We start from the raw sequence: 24704 nt of genomic DNA on the forward strand, positions 1-24704 counted from the left end.
CCCATTTTCAGGGCTAAAGACTTGGTGACAGGAGGAATATTTCTTTCTCTTCCCCAGGTAAGATGGAAGGAGCTGCTGGACTTTTTGTGCTACCTCACAGCTCCATGTTGGGGCCATCCACTAGGTACCTCTGGCAGTTTGATTAAATAAATTTCCTTTATTTCAGGGATTTACACCATTAGTAGTATTCTCATCTCTTCTGCTTGCTGCCTGTGATGTATGATATGTGCAATAAAGCATGGTGACACTTCAGGTTGATGTTTTGTAAGAGCTTCACAAAGCACCTCTTTTTAGAATGCAAGATAGGTGTTAATCAAATGACAGTCGCTTCCAGTCCTATGCTCTTATAACATGTCAGCCAACAAATACTTTATCTGATTTCAGGGGAGAAAACAGAAGAGGATAAGAGGAGATAGAGGTGAATTAGTACAAGAGTATTATTAAGTGTTTTTTCCTATTATATTATTCATTAATTTTAATAATGTTTTGCACAGTAACTAGTCATTATAAACCTTTTAGATGGAAAAAAGGAATAAAATGTTACCACAAATTCCACAGAACATGTTTAAGAAGCAGTGATAACCCTTGAGACTTTAGGCCCATCACTCGTTTCACAGCAGGACAATTCACATGTAATCAAGGCCTAAATTAATATGAGAGGCTTGGAGAAAGCAGGAATGTGAAGCATCACTTCAGTTTATTCTAAATTGCATCTCCTGGCTAGCAAATCTCATTGTACATGCCTTTTTCCACTCATCCATGTGCAAATTGTGTTATTGGAGGGCTAGGTGCTGGCAGAACAGCATAAAGGGTGCTGTGCACTGTGTGTATTACACCGTCACTACCACCAAGAAGATGGGTAACACACTCATTCCCTTCTCCTGCCACCAATAAACCCACCTTTAACCACCCCAGTGTTCTTGGGGGCCATATTTGACCCCTTTTCCTTTGCTTCCCCTGCAGCTCCATCCACACATCACGTTGAATGGAGAGGTTTTATTGCATGGACTAGAATTTTATGCTGGATCGGAAGATGGTATGAGACCAAGTATGTGATGACGTACAAACCTCAGGGAAGTCATTTTGTGTTCTTTCTATCTAATCTGCCTAAGCCTTTATACTGCTGTCATTACTGTGATTTCTAAGTGTTTAATTGTCATAGGTAATAATCTACAAAGATTGCAACACAATATTTCTATCAGATTCCACTTTCATTGATTCTGATTCTGCTGACTCAAATGATAGAAGTCTACTGGGAGTGTCTTTAAATATCCATGGTCTGAGATCTGAAGAGGTTCAGTTTCCTGTGCCCTGTATGGCAACAGCATTTTGATGTTAAAATCCCTTTCTTTTCTGAATTCTTCTTTGTGGTAGTCACAACTGACGCTTTTCCACAGGATCCCTTTCTTTACTGAATTCTTCTTTCTTCTTTGTGGTAGTCACAACTGACACTTTTCCACAGGATACCCACACTCTAATTTAGTCTCCTTCAGGCATGTATTTACCAGAAGAAGCAAGACCTGAACCTCTTTGCACTTTTAACAGTACCATCTGGCTCTACCGCGTGCGTGCCCTGACATATGACAGCAGAAGTCGTCGGTAACTCACTGGCTGCCCTCTCTATTTCCCATTATAATTACATCCAACCCAGATCCTCCCCCAGAGCAGGGAAAAACTGCTTGCTTTAGTGCGGTGTATGAGCCCTGCACAAGAGCACAGAAGGTTCAACTATCGGGCTTTGGGGAAAGCTCCTTGTAGGGTGGCACAGACGGCCGGCAAAAACAGGCGGCTCGCACTTAACACTCGCACGCTGAGCTAAGGCAAAAAGAATGTGAACAGGTCCATTTCCATCCAATTATATTTTATGTTCGCAGACCTGTCCTTTAGAGGTTTTGTTTTTGTCTTTCACGCTAATTGGCCAAAATGATGTAAATCAGATCTGATCAAAAACATTCGGCATGCGCTAAACGAGGGAAAGTTGAGAGGGGAAGGTCAGTCATGTAAAGGTGTGATACGATCAGTGTGAGCCAAGTTGCTAAAGGGTTAGCCCTTTAAATAGCCAAGTTAAATAAGATACAATTGGTGCTAAGTTAGCTTCCAAGAGCTCCCAAGTGTAGGCTTATGAATGCCTGGAGGGACAGGTTTGCTTCAATTGTGCCGTATTTAACTTGGCAATTCAAATGGCAAAAGTCCTTTCTGACTTGGCTCTTGATATATATATCGCACCTTTATATGGCTTAACATCTTTTCTAAAGAGGAATTTTTTTCTTCATGTTAATTAGATATTGCCATATGTGTGTCCATAATATTCAGATATATAGACACACACACGCATAAAATATATGCATCTATTAGATGTCACTGAAAATTCGCATGGGGTAAGTAAATTTTCCTACTTCTGGCACGTAAGCTCTACTCAGATGTTTAGGCCTGAGGGAACTGGTTTTCTTCAAGCAAGGGCCTAATGACCCTGATAGCCCATGGGGGAGGGGGTGGTGCAATGAAGGCTCCTAGAAAGGGATCCTGTCCGGTTTACCTTGTTACTTTTGTTATCTGGTAATTCTTTGGGGTTTTGTCCACTTAAGGGTCAAATGAATCACCAAATAAAGAGAACTGGGGTTTCCAGTGATACTCCTTTTCCCGATATCTCCATTACAGGTTGGTGGGACTGTGCTAAAGATTGGATGAGGTCATATTTTAGGGCTAAGGTGTGCATTGTACAGCTGTTCTCTGTCATAGGAACCAAATTCAAATGATTGAGGGCTAAAAAAGGGTGGTGGGATTAAATCCTTCTCAGTAAATCCATCTCTAGCACTGGCATGACTGAGACCAGAAGCTCTCTCTTTCTTAGCTTATCTCTTCATTTTTGCTGTGATATGCAATGAACCTCCACTATTAATTGCTATTTTGGTAACCCAGGTGTTCTTCTCTAGGATAGCAGTAAGAAAATAATTGGACCTGAGTTGATCTGTATTGAGTTTTTCTAGAATGCCAGCCTCATTTACCCTCAAATTTTAAACTGTACATCCTTAATCATGAGAGCTGAAATTAAAGCACTTCAACCCACTGATTTCTAAAGAAGCACTTTTCTCTCCTAACAGCCATCCTTTCCAGATAATACAAAGAAAAAGAAATAATTTTTGTTGTTGTTTTGCATTGATTTAAATGAAGGAGATACAGTAAAGCGGAAATGGATTAAAGGGCTGAGAAGATATGTGTTTTCTGGGAGAAACAAGAAACTGTTTGGGCACCTCTGGTCTGGAAAGTGTCTGGAAAGTACCTGGAAAGTGTTCATTCCCAGGGTGGGCTATTCCTTTATTATATATCAGATTAGAAAGTTAAAATTCACTTCCCCACCTTCTCCCAACAAAAACACTGAAGTTAGAAGGCAGATTACAGTTTGATGGCACTACTGCAAGCTGTAAAAGAAACTTTGAAATGAGCTGCCTCACTACTTGCTCCCCTTTTAATCACTTTTATTTGATCATTTCATTCTTCAAAATAAGCTATGAAAGCATCATCTGAAAATGGGTTCTCTCCCCTTCACAATACCAGTGGCATGTTTTAGGGCTGAGGCAGTATTCTTCTGCCTGTCAAAAGGCATGTCACGTTTGGGTGATATCACAACCTACAAACAGTAGACTGGGCAGCTTGAGCTTCTAGTCCTGTTGAAGACATCAAAAGAAAGTAAAAGCGAGTAAATCTGTTAAGACAAAGTGCAGGATTTCATTGCCTCTCATCATGTTTTATTGCATTGTCCATATCAGCACTTATAATCCCTACTATCAGTAGAATGTCCAATTACAGGAAGCTTCAGATATCAATTATTTGTTTAGGTGGGCTGTTGTAGTACTCAACCTAATGCACAGTATTTCAAATAGAAACATATTTCTCAAAGGACAACACATAATATCTCTACTTGATGCCTGTGCAGTCGCCACCATCCCAAAGCCATTACTTCTTTGCAAAAAGGCAGATGTGGCAACGTGGTCTGCCTGGATGTTTTATGCAAAGACGAGCAGGCATTAAGAAAATGGTTTGCAGGACAGTTTAGAAGCTGGCTTTAATTTACTGCTTAGTCAAATGTTTCCTGGGACAACCTGGCAAGTCATTTAGGACTACACCCACAAACAAACAATGCCTGGCTCAGGAAGATGAGCACGCCAAGGTTACTACCCGAACTCCACGTATGACGCAGAGGGAGAGGAAGGCAGCAGAGAGAGGGAGTCACAGCTACGGCTTCTGAGCGGAGAAGGAAGCGGCAGGTTAACATAAGCTAGCAAGCTGCAAATCAGTGGAGAAAGGAATATTCCCCAAATTATTGGAATGTGGAAATAAGACTCCCAGACACAAATATCAGCCTACATTTCGACTTCAAAGTTACGTAAATGGCTGTTAATGTACTCTACTTTTAAAATGTAGCTGAAAGGGAAGGAGGTGGTAATACTGCACCCATTCATCTTTTGCACAATAGCTGAAATAGTTGTTTCCTTTAGTGTTTCCTTCAGTTGTCCATGAAGTCAATGGAGAAAGAAAAGTCACTGCAGGAAAATAAATAAATAATAAGCATTCCAAATAGGCTTAGTGCTTTTCTTTTCTGCAACTCAAAACCATAATGACGACTTATAAAGATTCTGCCTTTTTTCCTAAGGTTTTGTTTGTAAAAGTGTGTCGCTGCTGGGGATCTCCAATTTATGTGTGTATTTATGAGTCACTTCCATACTAACTCTTTTTCTGACTTAGGGTACTGAATGTTACCATTTCAGATACCATTAAGGCTCTAATTGACTTCAGTGTGGAAAGACAGTAGCATAAGCTTCCTTGAAAATAGTTGGGGAAATTTTACTATATTATATTTACTTAAAACGGAGGAAATTTTACTACATATGTTTCATTTTTAAAAACCTTACTCTGTAATCTTTAAAAAACCAAACTTCATTGCTGAAAATAATTAGGTCTAGAAAGTATTATTTACACTGCTCAAGAACTTTTAATGAATGTCCTTCATTCATTAAGAAGCTCCAAAATTAGTGAGCCACAGTTTGGAGCACGAGTAGGTAGTAAAGAAATGGCAGATCCAAAAGTAAAAAAAAAAAAAAACAAAACTTGTGGAGTTTCTTAGGTTCATGAGTCCAACATTGATTGTTTCAAATTCTCTGAAAGTTTTTCCTTCAGACTAAATTATGCTCTTACATGACTCATCAAAAATAGATAAATGGGAACTTTAGATAGGCAAACTAAATTACCTGGAGCTGTCTAGAGTTATCCGGCAGAGAATCACGTTCTCCTACATCATTTTGCTCTGACTAGCAGAAAGGGGTCATGAACCTGGATGGTGCTCTGATCTACTCAGTTGAGTAAGAGAGGTGAAATAGAGATGGTTCCTCCTTTCTGTCAGTTACTTTTCATGGGTGGTCGGCCAGGCAATACAGATGTATAACTGGCCTGAGGCACAGTATTCTCCATAATAGTGACTGGACTTTTTTTTTTTACTCTTATAGCGACTACACTTTAGGGCTACCGTAGACTAAGGAACTGCTCAGAACTCGTGTCTCGTAGCACCCCTAAATATCTTCAAGATATGGAAGATGCGTTAAAGCAGAGAGCAGTGCCCTTGCCTGTGTCAAATTCAAACACTGAAGATACTTCACGTCAAGTGTAACAGTCATGAAGCATGGAGACAGCCATCTGTTTCCTGTATTTGAAAGAGGTGTGGAAAAGGAAGCGTTTTTTTCATTTAGCTAAGAACATGATTTTCATGAGACCGGAGTGAACACCCAAAAGCAAGCGAAAACAAGACCCGCTGTCCTTGGGATAACGGTCATTTGAACTCTAATATTCCTCTAATACGACTGGAGGAAAAAGAATACAGGTAGGTGAAACAAAGTGCCTGAGTGCTATGGTTTTATATCAGAAAATTAGGTGTGGGCCCTGTCATTAATCCCCAGATCCCCCCCCGGTGTTTGTGGGAAGCAGGCAGCCTGGAGCAGTGCCACGGTCCCGCGGTGACAGTGGGAGACTGCTGATGCCAGGGCGCGAAGGAGCGCTAGAAATAACACCTGCTCTCCTTCAGACGGAGATAACTCTGTGAGAAAACCGTGACAGCTGTTAGAGATATGGGACACGGTTCTGATGGATAAGAGCATTCAGAGGGCGAATTTTTGCTCTAGCAGCTCCGAGAACACTTGATAACTTCCATAGCACAGTATGGCAGGAGATCAAAGGCAAGCATCTTCTGGAATCCCCTTCTGTCAACAACACGTTTGGATAGTTTCAGCTTTCTGTGAAGAAAGTAAAAATAAAACGGAACTTAAATTATCTGTTCCCATTGCTTGGCAAGGTCCTCATGGGAGATTCCCACAGATCTGGAGTGAATGTTTGCTGTACACCGTTCTGCCTTCCTAACAGAAAGGCACCAAGTCAGCCCCGGTGGGTTTTCTTGTTAGTATAGAAATACTTTGTTTAAAAGTATATTACAATAAAATACTCACAAAGGAAGTTAAAGGAAAAACCACAAGCAGATCTTCAGGGGCACTAATTCCACAATTAGAGATAGTTGTATATACTTAAAAAAACAGGCCTTATACAGCTTCCAGATGGAAAGCAGGTACTGCTTTCACGCAGCTTTGCAGCTTTTTCAGTTATCCAGGATGAAGTCAACATGTTATTAGCATCTATATGATTTTGTGCAGCCAGTTTTCCCAAAGCGGTGTACAGAGAGAAAAGTTTGCTGTCTTCAAGCTGTCTAGTGGATAAGGCAGTACTTTTATGGAATATTGTTTAAATTTCTGAAAGAAATAATATTTTTCAAAGATTCGTACTCTATTAATAATGTAAAAGTAACAGCTGATAATACCTTTGCCATTTCCTAAGTAATGACAGAATCAATGCAAATTAATGCAAACCTCTGTAGAGTAGTCTTAGAATATACTCTTAACATCAGCCAGGCAAATTTTCCTTTTGTTTTTCCCCTTGTAGGGAATGAATATCTAATCTGATATCCTCTAAGGTTAAGGAAATCAGAAAGCATGTTAAACATTAAGCAGCTGACAGCATTTGAAAACCATCATCACTAGTAAGAGCTGTAAAAGGATTACATAAAACTACATTTAAAATGAAACTAGGGCTGGAGTCAGGTGAAAAATAGAAGGATCCTGTAATTATTGCTAATTAAAGCAAAGTCTGATTTCCAAAGACAAAATGTATTTAACATTAAGGAACTACATTTCCACAGTAATTTCATACCTAGTCACCCACTGTCATGCAGCTTGTAGAACTATTTTCACCTGTGACTTCCCATGTGCTTGTAAAACGTAGATATTCCATTGCATGCTATAAAATCACTACCCTAATGCGCTGCCACACAATCACTCGCATTATTTCAGCCACACTGACCTGAAAAATCATATAAATATGATGGTGTTGATGTCCTAAGACCACACAGAGCCCGTTGGATACCCAGGGTTAAGCTCAAGCAGCGGTGAATGCAAGAAGCAAACCCTGGGTAGGGACACGAGCCTGTGCACGATGTAACTGCAGAAACTGCAAAGCATAATGCTGGCTGTCTATATATCTCTGTAAATATAATGCTTGGAATTTATTACCCAATATACTCTGACGGAAAGGTTACTATTTGAAGGACAACTTTGCAGAAAGAATACTTGTATCTGATACAGAAATTTATTTATTTACAGGAGTTTCATCTTGTTGATATTACAGGATTTTATGAAGTGCATGAATGTTTTCAGCATAGCTCCTAGCATAAAAATAACCACCTTTAAAGAGTTCTACCATAGCCGGCATGAACTCCCACCCTGTTTTGTTTTAAATTGTACCAGGTAGTTCATTGCACTGATGGTCATTGCTCCCAGTTTATGCCTTTTATGTTGAAGACAGAATTAAGACAGGCAGGCTGCAGAGATCCTGCTGTGATAATTGTTCACCACCTAAGGGGCTATCATCTGTGCTGAGAATCCCAGGCATTCTCAGGTGGGATTCACTATAACCTTTAGCAAATCGGCTATATGCTTGTGTTTTGTCTTGGTGTTTCTCCTCTGTGAATAGCGCATGGGACAAAAGAGATTGAGGGACCAGTCATTATGTAGAAAATCTGGATTAAAAAAATCTTTGGGGGAAAAGGCAGCAAGAAAAGTCAGACAGCAGAGGACAGAAGCAGCAAGAGGAAGTCTAAGGAGACTGTGACAGGTAACAGGGCAAAGCCTGAGGTCCTCAATCCCTTTTTTGCTTCAGTTTTCATTGATAAAGATCCAGGAACTATGGGCCAGCCAGCCTCACCTGAGCCCCTGGGAAGATGATGGACCAAATGCTCTTAGAAACCTTTTCCAGTCATATGAAGGATAAGGTGACTGCAAACAGCCAACATGAATTTTCCAAGGGCAAATCATGCCTGATCAACCTGATTGTTTTCTGTGACGAGGTGACTGGTGGCTGTGGATAAGGGAGAGGTATGCCACATACCTTGACTTTAGCAAGGCCTTTGACAGTCTTCATAGTCTCCGTATCACCAAATTGGTAAGATATGGGCTGGATGAGTGAACAATAATGTGGGTGGGAAATCGGCTGGACTGCTGGGCTCAAGGAGCTGAATACCAGATGAATACTGGGACCAACACTGTTTAGTGCCTTCATTAACGATGTGGATAGCAGTGTACTCTTTGCAAGTTTGTAGATGACACCAAATGTGGAGGAGCAGTCAATATATTGCTATTCAGAGGGACCTAGACAACCTGGAGAAACAGGCTGACAGGAATCTTGTGAAGCTTGGCAAAACTTTTAATGTTTTTATAAATTATCTGGATGCAGGAGATGAATGTACATTAAGTTTGCCGATGATACTAAATTAGGAGGACCTGTGGACTCCCACGAGGGTACAGCAACCTTACAGAGAGATCTGGATAGGCTAGAGAGCTGGGAAATCACCAACTGTAAGAAATTTAACAAGAGCAAGTGCCAGATTCCCCACCTGGGACAGGGTAATCCTGGTTATACATACAAACTGGGGGACGAGATGCTGGAGAGCAGCCGTGGGGAAAGAGATCTGGGGGTTTGGGTTGATGGCAAGTTGAATACGAGTCAACAGTGTGCCCTGGCAGCCAAAAGGACCAACCATGCCCTGGGGTGCATCAAGCACAGCATCACTAGCCGGTTGAGGGAGGTGATTGTCCCACTCTACACCACACTGGTGCGGCCTCACCTCGAGTCCTGTGTGCAGTTTTGGGCGCCTCAATATAAGAAGGACATCAAATTATTAGAGTGTGTCCAGAGGAGGTCAACCAAGGTGGTGAAAGGCCTCGAGGGCAAGACTTGGGAGGAGAGGATGAGGTCACTTGGCTTGTTCAGCTTGGAGAAGAGAAGGCCGAGGGGTGACCTCATCGCAGTCCACAACTTCCTCAAGGCGGGCAGCGGAGGGGGACGTGCTGATGTCTCTGGTGACCAGCGGTAGGACATGAGGAAATGGAATGAAGCTGTGTCAGGGGAAGTTCAGATCGGGCGTTAGGAAAAGGTTCTTCACTGAGAGGGTGGTGAGTCACTGGAACAGGCTCCCCAGGGAAGTGGTCATGGCACCAAGCCTGTCAGAGTTCAAGGAGCATCTGGATGATGCTCTTAGTCATATGGTCTAGTGTTAAGTAGCCCTGCAAGGAGCAGGGAGTTGGACTTGATGATCCTTATGGGTCCCTTCCAACTCAAGATATTCTATGATTCTATGAAAAGCATACGCAAAGTCCTACATCTCAGATGGGAACAACCCCATGAGACAGTACAGGTTAGGTGGCACCCATTTAGGAAGCAGCTCTGCAGAAAAGCACCTCGGGGGTCTGGTGGATGACAAGTGGAACAGGCAGCAGCAGCAGCAGCAAAGGCCATCAGTATCCTGGCTATAAAAGTGCAGACAACAGATCCAGGGAAGGACTTTTTGGTACTTGTGAAACTACAGTTGGAGTACCGTATCCAGCCTGGGGAGCCTCCATTACAAGAAAGAGAAGGACATACTGGAGCAAGTCCAGCAGACTTGCTGATTAGAGAGAGAGAGATTACTGTCTCAGCCTGAACACCGAAGCTGTCAGAGAGGAAGTCACATGAATTCGTCTACTGCAGGTATCCAAGTTGAGGCTACTTTACTTAATTTATCAGTGGAAAGGCATAGAGAGACAGCCTGAAGCATGATTCCAAGCAGAAATCTTTTTTCAGAATCTGAAATGCTTTTGGGGGGTCTCTTATGCTCCCCCGGCCTATACAAGACAACTGACATATTTCAGCACATAACATAGTGGAAGTCTCCCTGAGCCTTAATTCTTTTTTCTTAACTTTCAAGAAAAAGTTCACAATTAGGTTGTAACATGATTTAGCAGCTTCGGGGTTATTCAGGACTCTGTGCTTCTATTGTGACACCTGAGTGAGATTTAGGAAATTTCACACTCCATCTTACCTGTCTGCGATGAGGCAGGTTTTGGTAGGCAGATTTCCAATGGAAGGCGTTCCCCCACTTGTGATTACCTGAGTGACTGAAGGTCTTATGCAATTAAACTAGTGGTATTTGAAATATGTATAGACTCCATGGCTTTGATTTACCCTCTATTGTGAGGCTGAGCCATGGAAACCATGCAAGAGAGAGCTGACAATGCTGTCAGGACAAGGAAGTTCTAACAGGAGACGTTGCCATAGTGTAAATATTTTCTTTCATGTTACTACTTTATTCTATTTTATATTAATATTTTAATGCATGTCATTCACTATAGAGTCTTCATCACTATCTTTTTTTGTGCACAATGGGATTAACATACCCCCAAATCCACTAAACTCTTATATGTTTGGTTCTGTGTTGGATAAATCAGAAATGGGGACTTCAACAGCTAGCACCTACTCTGTCCTGTACTTCCTATGGCGACGTGTAGTGAGGCTTTGCTCTCCCTGCACGTTCAGTGAGCTCTGTTCCCTCAGTCTCCCTGAACTGCCAGTCTCTAAAACAGACATATATTGACACTCAAGGTATTTTCTACCTGGTTACCTCAATAGCATGGCAAGTGTTGGGACTCAATGCAGAACTCCCAGTGGATGCCAGTTGTCTCATACAGACACTTGCAAGGGAATTTTGTCTCTCCATTCCTCAATTGTCAGAAATACTGGTCTCAGTCTCCTTTGTGCTCAGTCAAATCCCGAGTTCAGCTACTACAGTGTGCAATTGTTACTACTGTGATATTATTGGTGCAAAGCCTGGGGAATGGGAGGTGGAGAGCTTGCATATCAATAATGACTCCTAAATGTCTGTTTAAGTGTGGAGCTGGGAGAATCTTAGGGAATATCTTTCAAGAAGCTGGACTTCTATCAGGTTCAAAATAGATATTCAAAACTAGGGCTGTTTAAATAATAAGTCACTTTTTACATTACACACTTCTAATTTAACCTTTTTCTTTATTCACAGACCCATGATCTATAGTTTAACCTAAACAATAAATGAAAAATAATGTGATAAGCTAGAGTAGGTCTGTGTCCAAAGGCCTCTCAACAGAGACACCAAGACCTCTGAGCTTTTTCAAAATCACCTGCGATTGATCATATATGACATATTTTGCTCTTACTCTCCCCAAAAAAACATTTGTTAGACAGATAAAGGGACACATTTTCATCTTAACTGTATCCTTACAACAAGACTGTACAATCTTGCATATGTGCAATTAACAGAAGAATTCGGCCCATTGCTTTCTGCCAATTTTAATGATGATCCTTGACCTGTAACAATCCTAATAAAACTATCATCTCCTGAATTGTGTAAGGATATTCCCGAGAACAAAACAGCAAAATATTGCCAGACATACTTTATTGTATGTTATAAAATGAGTCAGAAAGAATTTACTAAACTACCGCAGCTCATCATAATCTTATCTGCTTAGACAGCTGGCACTGCTTTTCCTTAGCAACAGCAACGCAAAGCAGTGAGGAGCATAGAGATAAATTCTTCACTGGGTGATTTCCTTTGCAAATCTGTATTAAACTCAAAATTTTGAAACCTGGATATCTGAAATCAAGGGCTCACATCAATATGTAAGCCTCCTTGAGGAAGTGACCTGGGTTTTAAATTACATTGAGCATCCACAGCTTCTATTGGTTTCTCTGAGCAGAAGTTAGGCACTTATCACTGATTTTGGTGCACAGTGCACATGTTAAACATATCTGAAAATCAGAACACTTATACCTAGAAGCATAAACTTTTGCCCTGAGATAACAAAACCATTATTGACAGGTACATAGTATAATTTCTATCACATTGCTAATAGTCTGCAGAGCACAAATAGTGATGTTACAAGTCCCCCACTATAGAGGGATTCCTCCTACTTTCTTTCTTCTAATTTGTCCTATAATCATTTCCTAAGGAAAAGCCTCTTTTTCTTTCCTGGACCTTATTTCAAGATAAGTCATATATAGAAGACACCATCATCCTTTTCCTATGATCCCTATTGCATTTGGGGGGTTTGGTTTTAGGGTTTTTTAAATGGAAATTAAGTAGATCAGCAACCAAGATGGAGAAGATGTAAAAATGAACACAACATTTTTTTTTTTAAAATTGAATAGATGTATGATATCTAGGTAAAGAACTCCAACAGTTCTCATTTTCAGTAAGAATTTTCTGTTGCATTAGTTGTTAAGAAATTTATCATCACTTACTACCGCTGAAACACTATGGCTTTCTTACACCCTCACTTCTTTGTTCTCTACCAAATTCCTCCTGCACCTGACTGCACATTTCCCACATAGACCTGTGCTGGCCCTTCCTGGGTCTTGCATTCCCAGCAGCCAGAAGGACAGTTTGTCACCTTTGCCAAAACATTCTCTCTGCCCTCAAGAAAAAGACGGACAATGTCATTGCTGGTTGTGTTCAGCTCTTCCCACTCCCTTCTACAGCAGTGTCCCCTTCCTTCCACTGCAGTTAGCAAGGCTACAGCATGTAACCTTAAGGTAGAGGAACCAGTATTTTTTTTTCTTAGGAGATGCCAGCACATTCATTTTCAAAGCTCACATTTTCTCTCTCTTCAAAAGAAGATGACTGGGCAGCATTCTCATCAAAGCGTTTTCCTGACCCATGCTTCTTTTTATAACTTCTACAGGGCTAATTGTCTCTGTCTCAGAAGGCTTTCAAGGTGTCAGTACTGAAGTTTTTATCTTTCTGCCCATAAGCCTTAGAACTGGTGATCCTAATAAATCATCCTGAATTGGGCTGCAGTACTCTCAGAATGCTATATATAGTTCTTTTGAAACTTCCAGGACATTTTTAAGTCAAGTTCATTGTACTGAATTGTTTAATAACCAGTTTAGCTTTTCATACTGTACCCTTGAAACAAGTCTAAATGATCTTTTAAAATAATCTCCCGAATTAGTTACCTAGCTATTACAAATTTACCAAGGATTTTCTATGAAGCACAATGCAATGTGCAATGTACAATGTGCAAACACGTACTCTTGAATGCCTTGGAAAACACCTAATTCTATAGGACTTTGCAGAAAATCTGCACCAGTCTTGAACTAAGAACAAACAGAATTCCTAAATTATTTCATTCATTGTTATATTTTTTGTTATTTTATTTATTAAAAAAAAACCAAACAAAAAAGCAAACAAAAACACAAACAAACAAACAAAACAAAACAAAAAACCAAACCAAAAAACCTTTCAGCTTGATTAGAATCATGTATGTATTGCAGGCATAAAACATCTTCGTCCTTTTCTTCAGATGAAAATAGGAGTTATATTTAAACTTTCTGACCTCATACTTAACACTTTGCACAGAATCTTCTCTTAATTTTACCCATATAGTCCAAAAAAGTTGTTAAGCTTGGAAATTTTGGGGACTTTTCTGCTGGTCATTCATCTGGAGTAACATTCTTAAGCTTTTACACAATGAGTTCATTTTTCATTTCCAGTTTAAGACTTTCAAAATCATTTCTAGGAATTATTATTCCTTGCATCTTACTTTCTTCAAATCCTTTTTTCACAGCTCTTGAATTTTACTATTACCAGGTATCTTTAAAATTCTATGTCCACTGCAAGAAACTTTGTGTCTAGTCTGCATTTCTTATTTAATGAAGTAACTGGTTTTTGAAGCCTAGAAGGCTCGGAGATAATTTTTAATAGTTGGTACAATATGAATTGTGAGGGTTTATGGTCTTTTTGTACTCTAGCTCTTCCTTCATGTCTCTTTTTGCCTATGAATAGTTTAAAAATGAAAAAACCTACAGAAGCAAAAACAAGCATCAGAATAAATCCCATAAATTATTCGAGTCTAATTGCACTGTTCTTCTGTCACTAAAAACCTTTACCACTCAACTACTGGTTGAGCGGTACTGCTCATGATGGTACATTGTCACCATGAAAACCACTAGTAATTTTTAAAAATATGCTGATCATATATAAATAGGCATTTACACATGTAAATGCAAGTCGAACGTTCAAAGAGCAACAAATAGCGACATCAATTTATGCAATTTAGATAACAGATTTGAAATTTCTGGCTGCAAGTCTACAAAATGTTACCAGGATAAGACAGGCAGAGGAAGGAGCTAAAGGATAAATAAACAATTAAAAGGGAGAACTCCACCACTTGCTCTTCTCAGAGTGAAAGCGTTTATCCAAAAGAAAGGCCATCCCCACCTTCCTGCAAGGGTGGGATGAAGGCTGCGTGCCGGCTCTGGGCACCAAAAATCGGGGTCTGTGGCTCCCGGGGACCCCGCGCCCTCCTCCATCCCACCCAGAGGTGTTGGATCACACCAGGCGTTCGTGTCGGACCTCTGCACCATCGCTTTGCCCAACGACATGTGGAAGGACAGAGAGGAAAGCCCCAAGGGACTTTGGGGTGAGGAGGTCGCCCCAGCCTCGCAGCAGGGTGGGCAGGGGGTGCGTCCAGAGACTGCTGTCACGCAGGAACCCACCGGGTGTTCCTGAGGGAAACGCTGAACTCTGAGTAGCACCTTTTATGGTTCTTAATTGTCAGGGAAGCAAAGAATTGCTTTTTCATGGTGCAGTGACATCATGAAAGAAACAAATGCATCGATTGCCACGGTCCCGCATCCCAGCCAAGAGCATGGGTGTGAATTAACACACTCCTGGCCCACTAAATAAGAGCATTTTAGCTTCTTTTGATTCCCAGTCTCGCATAAACTTTCCATTCTCTCTAGCGTGTTCTGGCACTTACCCGCTTTTGTGTTTTCTCCCATGCCTTGATATTTGCTGCTGTTGTATCAGGTGTGATCCGAAGATGTTTGCATATAACTCAGTGCAATAGGTTGGCTTTCCCATAAACCTTCTTCCTTCATGCTCTTTCCCAAAACTGAATACATAGGATGTCCTTAAATAATAGTGAGACTGACAGTTGTGTAAATAATGAATCCTAGTACTCAGAAGAAAGTTATAGTACTAAACCATTTTTAACTTGATAATACTTTTGTGAAAGTGTATTCACTTTCAAATAAAATACAAAAAAGTTGAAGACTAACATTTAATGTACTATTAGTACATAGGTTTGCACCAAAAAAAAGGAAAATCAGATAGCAGTATTAATGCAGAAAAAACATGCCAGATTTAATCTTGATCTCCTACCGGTATGAAAGAGAAGCCTATGTAACTATATTAAAACTGAAACCTTCAGCTGCTATACCTCTATCTCACAGTAATTGTACCAGTTTATGTCATCCCCCAAAATATTCCATGTCACAGAGATGACTAGATGTAGCCATCTGGTTTTCTGCAAAAAAGAGGGCAAAGTGATTACAATAGGCTGCAGTTTCATTCGGTGGGTATTGCCGCTCCTTTTAAAACTTGTACAGGGATGCATGAAGCATCAGATACTGGCAAAACAGGCGCGGTACAAACACTTACCTTGTCGTTCTGGGAAATCAATGACCAACAACGAACACGGTGGAGCCTTTCCCACTACCTGCTTTTAGGCCCTCACTTAGCATTTCCAACTAAGCCTGGTTTCCCTAAGCTCCCTATATGCTCCCTATATGGGGACGTAAAGGTATTGCCACATTGAAGCTCGCCCAGTTTCACCCCAGAGCCCTAGTGGGTGGGAGAAATACCTGCATTGCTGAGGGCCACAGGCTTTGATTTGTACATGCCAAGTGGCTCCCTTGCTGAGGAAACAAGCCATGGCGAGATACCATGAGACAGCTGTGTTCCTGTATGCAACCACAGAGCACTCAAAATTATATTTCTGCTTTAAATCACCCCCTAAAGTAGCCTCTCTCTCTCTAAAAGGAGTTTATATTTAGACTGAGAGGGAGACTACTTCCTAAACTAGGCTGAGTACCTAAAGTTTTAGCACCCAAAGTTAGAAAGTGTGAACTATCACTGAGTTTCAAGAGATATTTTCAGAGCCCACTCAGAAATTATAGAGAGAAAGTATAGAATTAATTTGAAGCTTCATTTCACGAACTTATTCCTTACTTCTTATTACTTCTTCCTCTCATCGATGCATGAAAAAAGGGATAAATTTTGGAGTAAATTTCTGCCGTTCACTTTAAGGATATGTTGTCAAGCTAATCATTATGTGAGTTCCAGCAATACTCCTGCACTGTACTATTCTGATTTCATCAACTGTTAACTCTATAAAATCAAAAAGGGATAAAGTTCAAGATAATCACTGATAAATGAGTACTGCATCGTGAAATAAAACACTACTATAGCTACTGTCCATTGGAATTTAGAGAATTTAGAGGTCATAACTGCCCAAGGTTTACGTTCCCAGATCCATTACAAGCATTGCCTTTGATCCAAATAAAACGCTTAGGGACCGTGTCAGTTTGTACTATTCACAGCGGTGAGTAGTTAAAAAAGCATGAGAATCTTAATTTAGCCTCACTGCACGTCAGGTAGTTATGAGCACAGCACCCCAGTGCCCTAACCTCATCCAAAAGTGCTTTATATGAGCTATTTAAAAAGAACGGTCCTACCTCGTTTGTTGGCTTTCACACCCATGAGATCTGGAACTTGATGCATCAGCCCCTGGGATGAAAACTAACATTTTGTTGGGGTGATTCGTTTAGACACAGCTGATGCCTGGGTCAGCTTGGAGCAGAACAAGGGAAGAGGAGACAGGCTCTGGGTTCCTGGGTAACCACGGTGCAGGTACATTGGTATACATTGAGAGGAACTAACAAGGATTCTGTAATATTATGGTATTTCCAAATTAGTAAGAATAGGAGAAGGTTGTTTTTGCGTAAGGCTTAAATGAGATGATCTGGAGTTTCCAGGGAAATCATCCTCCTGCCTATCGACAATGGTCCTTAACTGAGAAGCTGCTAGGTCTAGAAGCAAGCTTCAAAGTTCCTTCAAATTAGAAACTCGGACTTTGGATTAGATCTGAGGTTTTACAGAAAGCCATACACAGTGTCCAAGGCATCTCTGATTTGCTGAGGAGTCAGGAGTCCAAGTTTTCATTTGGACTGTGGCAAGCAGCAACCTTAGCATATGTCAGAAATGTTTCTTTTCCTATAGGGCCTTCATATTCCTTCTTGTGGCTTTCTTGACTTTTACTTTGAACCCAGATAGATACTCAGACAGTAAGTTTTTGGTAATAAGACAGACAGGTCTATGCTTGAGCTCCCACTCTTCTTTCGTCCCTGTAGTTTTTTATTACCCCAGTAAGAACACCTAACTGTAACTGATGCCTATCAGACACTCACTGGTAGCCAATACAGAGGTCTGTGACCGAACAAATTGTAAATGTACTAATCTGGGTATAGTGAATATTAACTTGCCTTGATTATGAATATAAGCACTAAAATCATATAACTGGCAACAGTATTTAAGTGTTTTGTAACATGGTGATGGCACAGCCAGACACAATGTACAACCGTTTTACCTCAAGTACGCCAGCAAGATCACCACAGGGACAAAGACAGACGGGGTTGTTGCGTGTAGGATGAATAGGTGACAAAAAGCTGCTAGACAAAGGACAAGATAAGCACAAGGGATAGCAAGTAGGCAGGACATCCAAATACACAAGAAGGATGACTGGCAAAATCAAAACCAAGATAAACGGTATCAGGAGCAGAGAAGACCCCTTTGTGGGTGGAGAGAGGGGGCAACAATAGAAAAATACGAGGTATAAGCAAGGTAAATTGTAGAAGACAAGCCCACTTCAGCCCTGACATCTGTCATGGGCGAACTTTCAAGCCTGATCACTTCAACCTTGGTGATGAAGGACCATCAGCGACCGTAGCCATCCACGTTAATTACACAGCATCAGCTCCCTGATTTTGCATACTCACAGCTAATTCAGGATAAGGGTTAAAGACTAACAGGTTTGTATACAAAACGGTGATGGTGAATACTGTGTAAGATTTAGCCATTATTGAGAAGTATGATATTAATTAATTTAGTAAAGTTAAGTTTTAATGCTTAAAGCTGGCCTGATTTTTCAGTCTTCTAACTAAACACTCCTGTCATAGTGATCTTGAATTCCCTAATGGATATCTGTTCATTTGCAATGCTGTCTTTGTCTTTGCCTTTATCCTATTCCATGAAGTAGGCAGGATTGTTACCATTAAACTAAATGGAAGCAGAGCCACAGTGAGATTGCTCTCTAGTATGTTAGGTAACATTCATTTTTTCTTCACTTTAGCCACCTTCTCTCTCTCTCTCATACTGATTCTCATGCCTCTTTTTTTCTCACTTTTGAAAAGGATGTTCTTTTTCTGTCACTCAAGTGAAAAAAACTTCTCCATTTCTCTTTCTTTTTATTTTTTTGTGAACATTTCTTCTTCATGAAAGACTACAAAGGAGCCACCCATACACACGAGTATATTGATGTCTTTTGTTTAGCCACAGAGCCCGTAGAAACAGGTAAGTGGAGTGCAAGCCCCAGCCAAGATGTCTAAACCAGCAGAGATGAATCACACCGTGAAAGCAGCGATTTCTCTTCATTAACTGGAGAGGGAGTCCAGGCATTTAACTTTGAGGTGATTCAAGTTAGCGAAACAAGCGCTGCCCAGAGCAAAGAACTGATGAACATTACTTCATAATGCTGTCAGGAGTTCAAGGCCCCTGTTTAAGTGCAGGATAATGCAGGAACCGGAGTGAATTGCGGAGGCTTATGATGGATCTCTTCATTTTCTCCCCATGCTTCTTGCTTCCAGGAAATACTGGAGACTTGAGCTTTGGAGTCCTCACGTAATTGGTGCTGGAAAATATGAGACACTGAGAGTGATAGATTGCATAACACTGATGATAGCATGAAACAAAATTATTTCCTGTTGGGTGAAAATGCCCTGATATCTTGTATGCAACAAAAATTGATCGGGCCATATGATCTTTCTATCATTGCTACAGAAATGGCATCCGAATTGCTTTGAGACTACTCTGCTTTCATTACAAAGAGATTTGTCTATTGTAACAAAAACGCACGTCTTCGTAGCAGAAGGATCTAAACTTCCTAGTAGGGTTGTATATTGCCTCCTCTAATTATATTTTTGTAGCTTGCCACAAAACCACATTTCACCTGACTTGAGAAACTAAGGATTTCAGCAAGATTCAATCCTTTTTTAGCTCTAAAGATGTAGAAACATATATCTAGCTCAGAAAAACAGTAAACAGTACAGCATTTGTGTACCTGATAAACAGTAAGTAGGTGAACTAATTTCTTTTATCCTCCTTCAGCAGCATAATGACATAACAAATGTGGTATATGGTTTCCACTGAAATGCTAAACCATCTCATATTTCATGACCCTCAACTCTGCATAAAGTATGCTCTATAAAACAAGCTTTTGCTGATACACACATCTAGAAGTGTAATGAAATGAAATTCTACACTGTATGCTCAGTTCTCTCCTCAAGGAAAATGACAAATTTTGATGCAGTAAGGGACAACACTGGAATGGTGCAACATTTATCTACTTAAAGTAGACTCAAAACAGAAAAGCTACTTGTATGCCTACCTCAGCAGAAAAGACAGGGCCAGAAGCAAATAACTTTTGGGACTGATCAAAAGCACCTAGAGCAATAAGTATTGCCGTAAAGTACCTACTCTGAAAAACGAGAACTGAGGCGTAGTGAGATTCATCCTCACTTGATTTTTCCCATGTCTACAATCTACATCTAAGCTAGTCATCCCAAGTGCCTAGTTAGCAGATGTATTTTCAGATACAGTTTGTCCAATCTATGCCTGACATCTTATTTAGGATGCAAGATGCTTGTTCCTCCCTTGTTTAGCCTGGAGATGCTTGTTGCTCCTTGTTGCCTATAGAGGAGGTTGACCTGAGGAACCCAGCCATAGACATCTCCACAGTACACGTGTGTACATGCTCCCCTCATGACGCTGAATTTAAGTCACTCTGCGTGTTTTGATTCATCATTCTTGCCTTCTCACAGGCAGTATTGTTGAAATTATGCAAAGGACAGTTTGGGAAGACATTTCGTCTTGGGTCATTGGTGACAATTTGCCAGTGACACAGTCTGTCAGTGCAGAGTGGTTTACAGGACCACAGATCTCATCTTTTACATGCACTGCTCTCCAAGGATAGTGGAGGACCTGGAGCTCAGTGTTACCATATGTTCACCCAAAGTGAAATTCAGAATAACCATAAAACTATCCTGCCCTCTTTGGTGTTACCACAGTGCTAAAATTAGTGCTGAGTTTCATCTTAGTAAACGTGTAAATATTTATACACATTTCCTCAGCATTTTTATCCCATCCGAAATTTTCTCTAAATGGCTTTTAGGTCACTTTTAAATACAACGTTGCATTTCAAGGGCTGTCTCATATTAGAAATACATTAGCAAACAATTTGAGTGCTGTCCCTGTTCCACTGGTACTAGGTGAGAACTGATCTATTAATATACAATACATGAAGCCCAATTTAACTTTTAATTTGCCTTGTTCCTTAACAGGTAGAAGACCACTCTGGAAGTGCCCACTAATTGATGCATTTTATGCTCACCAACAAAGACAAGAAGGCATATGAATAAGAGACTTTTCAGTTTCTAGAATTAGAGCTAACGCCTCAGAGCTTCCAACCTCTGAGAGTTGGTTTGTGGACCTGAAGCTCATGATTTACCTCCATCCTAGGTACCGCTAGGGTACCTAGTAGTACTTACTAGGTACTGTTAGTTGCTACTTACTAGTAGTACTACCTGGGTAATACTTACTGCAGGTAAGAACTGCAGAAAACCAGGAGAGGCAACAACTTCATTACGTTGGATCAGAGAGCTGGAAGATAAGTGGCATTTTGCAAGGGCAGAAGAAATTGCTCTGGCAGGACTCTGGGAAGGGTCTGATGACCATATGAAGTCATCAAGTCTGAAGAACAGCCGTGGAGGACATTTTGTTTGGGAATGGTGCCCTCTTTTTGCGGAAGGTACTCTATGAGGTTATTGTCCGTAAAGCTTGTCTTCAGGGGGATTGGCATCAGAGTAAAGCCTGGGACAAGAAAGTATGGCTTGCTAGGATGAAAATTCCAACACACAAGAGAGAAGTGAGACAGAGGAAAGAACACCTCAGCAGTCATTATGTCTTCCCTTTTATGCACTCTGGGTGGTCTTTTTCTGTGTTCAACTTTTTCTTTTGCTGGCTTTTTTTTTTTTAATGAAAAGACTATGAACTGAAGCTTCTGTCTGCATTTTGCTAGAATTACAGTGTCTAAAATCCCAAGATTGAATGGAGTACCAAAAGTTAATTTATCGTTGGCCCAAGGTTTCTTCCCCTGTTGTATGCAGTGGACCGACCTCTCGCAGAAGCTTGCTTGACTTGTGCCTGGCCTGTTGTCACCACCTCCTTGATTTTCTAGTTTTTCTTGCTGCTGTTGTATTTTTCACCACATTTCTGGTTTCAGCAGCAGGCTCACCCTCCACATTAAATTCACAAGCAGTACCTTAGCACTCAGAAGGGTAAAGCATGAACATCGGGTTGTCAGATAAAGTCAATAAAAGCTTGCCGTTCAGCAGCAAAGGCCAGCCATGTAGGCAGAACCTCAGTGGGTAATGTCTACTGTAACACCCTTCACCTTGGGATCATGTCAGGTCAGGGCAAGGCTCAGACCCCAGAACACTGCGGTCGTGAGGATGCTGCTTGCTAGAGCTCAGGAGAGGGTTTCCTTTCCCAGGACACTGGTAAAGGAGCATTAGTTTGCATGTACCTCTCAATCATCGTGCAACCAGAATATAAGCGCGCCACATGTTCAAGTTGGCCAGTAACACCAAAGTCACAGATAATTGTGTCTTAAGGACAACAGCATGATCAAAGTGCTTAAACAGAAATATGTTCGTATCACGGGTCACCATGAAACAGCTCCCATGCAGAGCGCACTAACTCCGTCTAGCTCCAGCTAAAGGATGGCTTCAGGGCCCAATTTAGCAAGCTGGCACTAGCTCAGAGTTGCCTGAACGTTACCTTTTCAGTGCTAATTTATCCCAGCCACATCCTTGAAGACAAGGGGGTTAAAGTGTCAAAGGCCAGGGAACTTACAAATAATTTTGTAAATGTCATTGCAATGCAGACATTTAAATATCTGACTATTCTTTAGCTATGACAGCCTTCAAATAGCTAGTTCAACTTTGCACCAAACTGAGTTTTAGTGTCCATAATTTTGTATATAAATCTCTGTGTGTCTATTTTACATTTCCGGTTATTTATATGTACTACTAATAAATCCATTATAAAAATAATTCAAAACACAGGGCAATTTCACAAGTGATGGTTAGGTGTCTCTTAATGATAAAATATCAACTGCATCAAAATTAATAAGGAAATTGTGAATATACAGTAATAAACAGATGTGTACATCAAAGTTAGAAGCTGATAGACTAGAAATTATTGAATATCTAAAATTAAAATGCCGAAGTTGGATCAGCTAAATAATGAGAAACTGATTGACTCAATTAACTTAGAGGAAATGAGTTCAGCAGTATAGAAATAAGCAACCAGGTCGATGGGTATCAAGTAGAATATTTTATAGATTTTTTAAGTAAGCGAGCAGTCTTTCAGATGAGGAGTATATCATAGAGTAATGCATGGCCAATGAGATGAACATCTACATCTGTGATTTGTAAGATGAGTAAGCTAGAACCTCATTCAGAGTGACATTTGTCCTGTTTAATTCATTAATCGTGCATCAAAATCCTATCAGGTAACTTAAAACAGGTCACAGATACACTAATTCATAGAGATCAGGTTGATTTCCTTCACGGCCAATTTATGGCTGATAATTTGTGTAAATTATCTAATTTAATACAGCGAGTAAATAAATTAAGCATCCCCTCTACAGCAAACCCTGTTGATACACAGAAAGCCTTTAAAAGGCAATTTACTTAAGTTCCCAAATTAATTGAATATCCAAGGTCTCTTACTAAGACTTTGTTACTATATTTTAATGTCACTGCATCTGCTTTTTCTAGCATTTGCCAACACATGCAGCGAAGGCAGGAGGAGAGCATTCGGCCCTCCCTCCTTAGACATTCGTCTTGCAGCTAGATAGGATCAGCAGTGAGGGAAGCAGTCCTTCCCCCTGGACTCGTTGTTTATTCCCTGTGCAGGTAACGGGGAGAATTAGGTGCTTTTTAGAGCTTTGGCAGTCCTGGCTGCTTAGGCTGAGCTGTCTCAGGTTACCCCTGCCTTTTGTGCATGGGGTTGGAAAGCGCTGCAATGACTGCTGCTCGTTATTTCGCACACAGGCATGTTCCCAGGGATGGAGCCATGCTCTGCACCAATCCTTGTCAAAACAAGCCAGCAAAACAATGCCCCTGAAAAATGTGCTGTCATCCTGAGATTTGCTTTCCTGAGAGGAAAAAAAAAAAGGGGGGGGAAAGGGAATGAAAACAAACAGCTAGAATTGCAAACCTGCCGAAGGAGGCGGCACATCTTGTGGCCAGCAGCCCGGCGGCTACAGCAGCCATTTGAGGGATATGTGGGTCCCACGTAAGGGGTTGCCCTGCTCCGGGAGAGATTCCCAACGACCAAGCTGTGGGCTGCTCTTGATGGTGTTGTAATCCCTCCCGTTGATGCCTCTCTGCCTTGTGTAATATTCCGAAATACTCAAAGCAGAACGGGAATGGCTCAGTAAAAGGGAAACTTAAGCCACGGTCCCCTCTCTAAACCAGGTATTTCTTGTCCCACATTTACAAAGGTGGTGTTGTCAGCAGAAAGGGCTGAGGCAACATTGGCAGAGGACCCTCGTGTTCACCCCGCGTCCCTGGGGAGGACAAGAAGAAACAATCTTTAGGCAGGGGAAGAAGGTGAACCCTTGTCCGCAGCAAAGAGCAGCAGGGTTAAGTGGTACGATGACAGCTTCGTTCCACCAGACAACCCACCATCATCAAGGACTGGTGGGCTTCTAATCAGGATTTGAGGAATAAAGAGAATAAGGCTTTGAATGACTATCAGCAGGCAAACTGCAGGGTTATGAGGAAGAAGAGGCAGCACGTTTGTCCTCCTCTGGCAATGTGGTGTCTGTCCCCTTTTTTGCTTGTGTCAGTACAAGAACCTCACCCAGCAGACAAATGTGGGAACAACCGTTCCAAAAAAGATCAAAGTAAATTCCTCTGACTTTTCCTTACAGCTTGCTGTCACTTTTGTGTAACCCAGTCTTTTGGCAAAACTGAGACAAATATCATGAATTATTTTCAGCCACCTTGAAACGGTGGGGGATTTTTTTGTAAATATGTTATTCAGAGAAAAACACTTTGCCTGGGTCTAATCAGAA

At 41.0% G+C, this 24704-nt stretch overlaps 1 long non-coding RNA gene across 1 annotated transcript; it reads right to left on the reverse strand.

The window, feature by feature from the left end:
- Positions 1–13629: 13629 nt before the first annotated feature.
- Positions 13630–24030, reverse strand: LOC138689083 (uncharacterized). Its single transcript, XR_011327879.1, has 2 exons — positions 23843–24030; positions 13630–19190 (listed from the first exon to the last, which is right to left on the reverse strand). It is a non-coding gene; the product is annotated as an uncharacterized lncRNA (long non-coding RNA).
- Between the last annotated feature and the right edge of the window lie 674 nt (positions 24031–24704).

This window comes from Haliaeetus albicilla, chromosome 15 (assembly GCF_947461875.1).
Source record: "Haliaeetus albicilla chromosome 15, bHalAlb1.1, whole genome shotgun sequence".
In the NCBI taxonomy this organism is placed as follows: Eukaryota; Metazoa; Chordata; class Aves; order Accipitriformes; family Accipitridae; genus Haliaeetus; species Haliaeetus albicilla.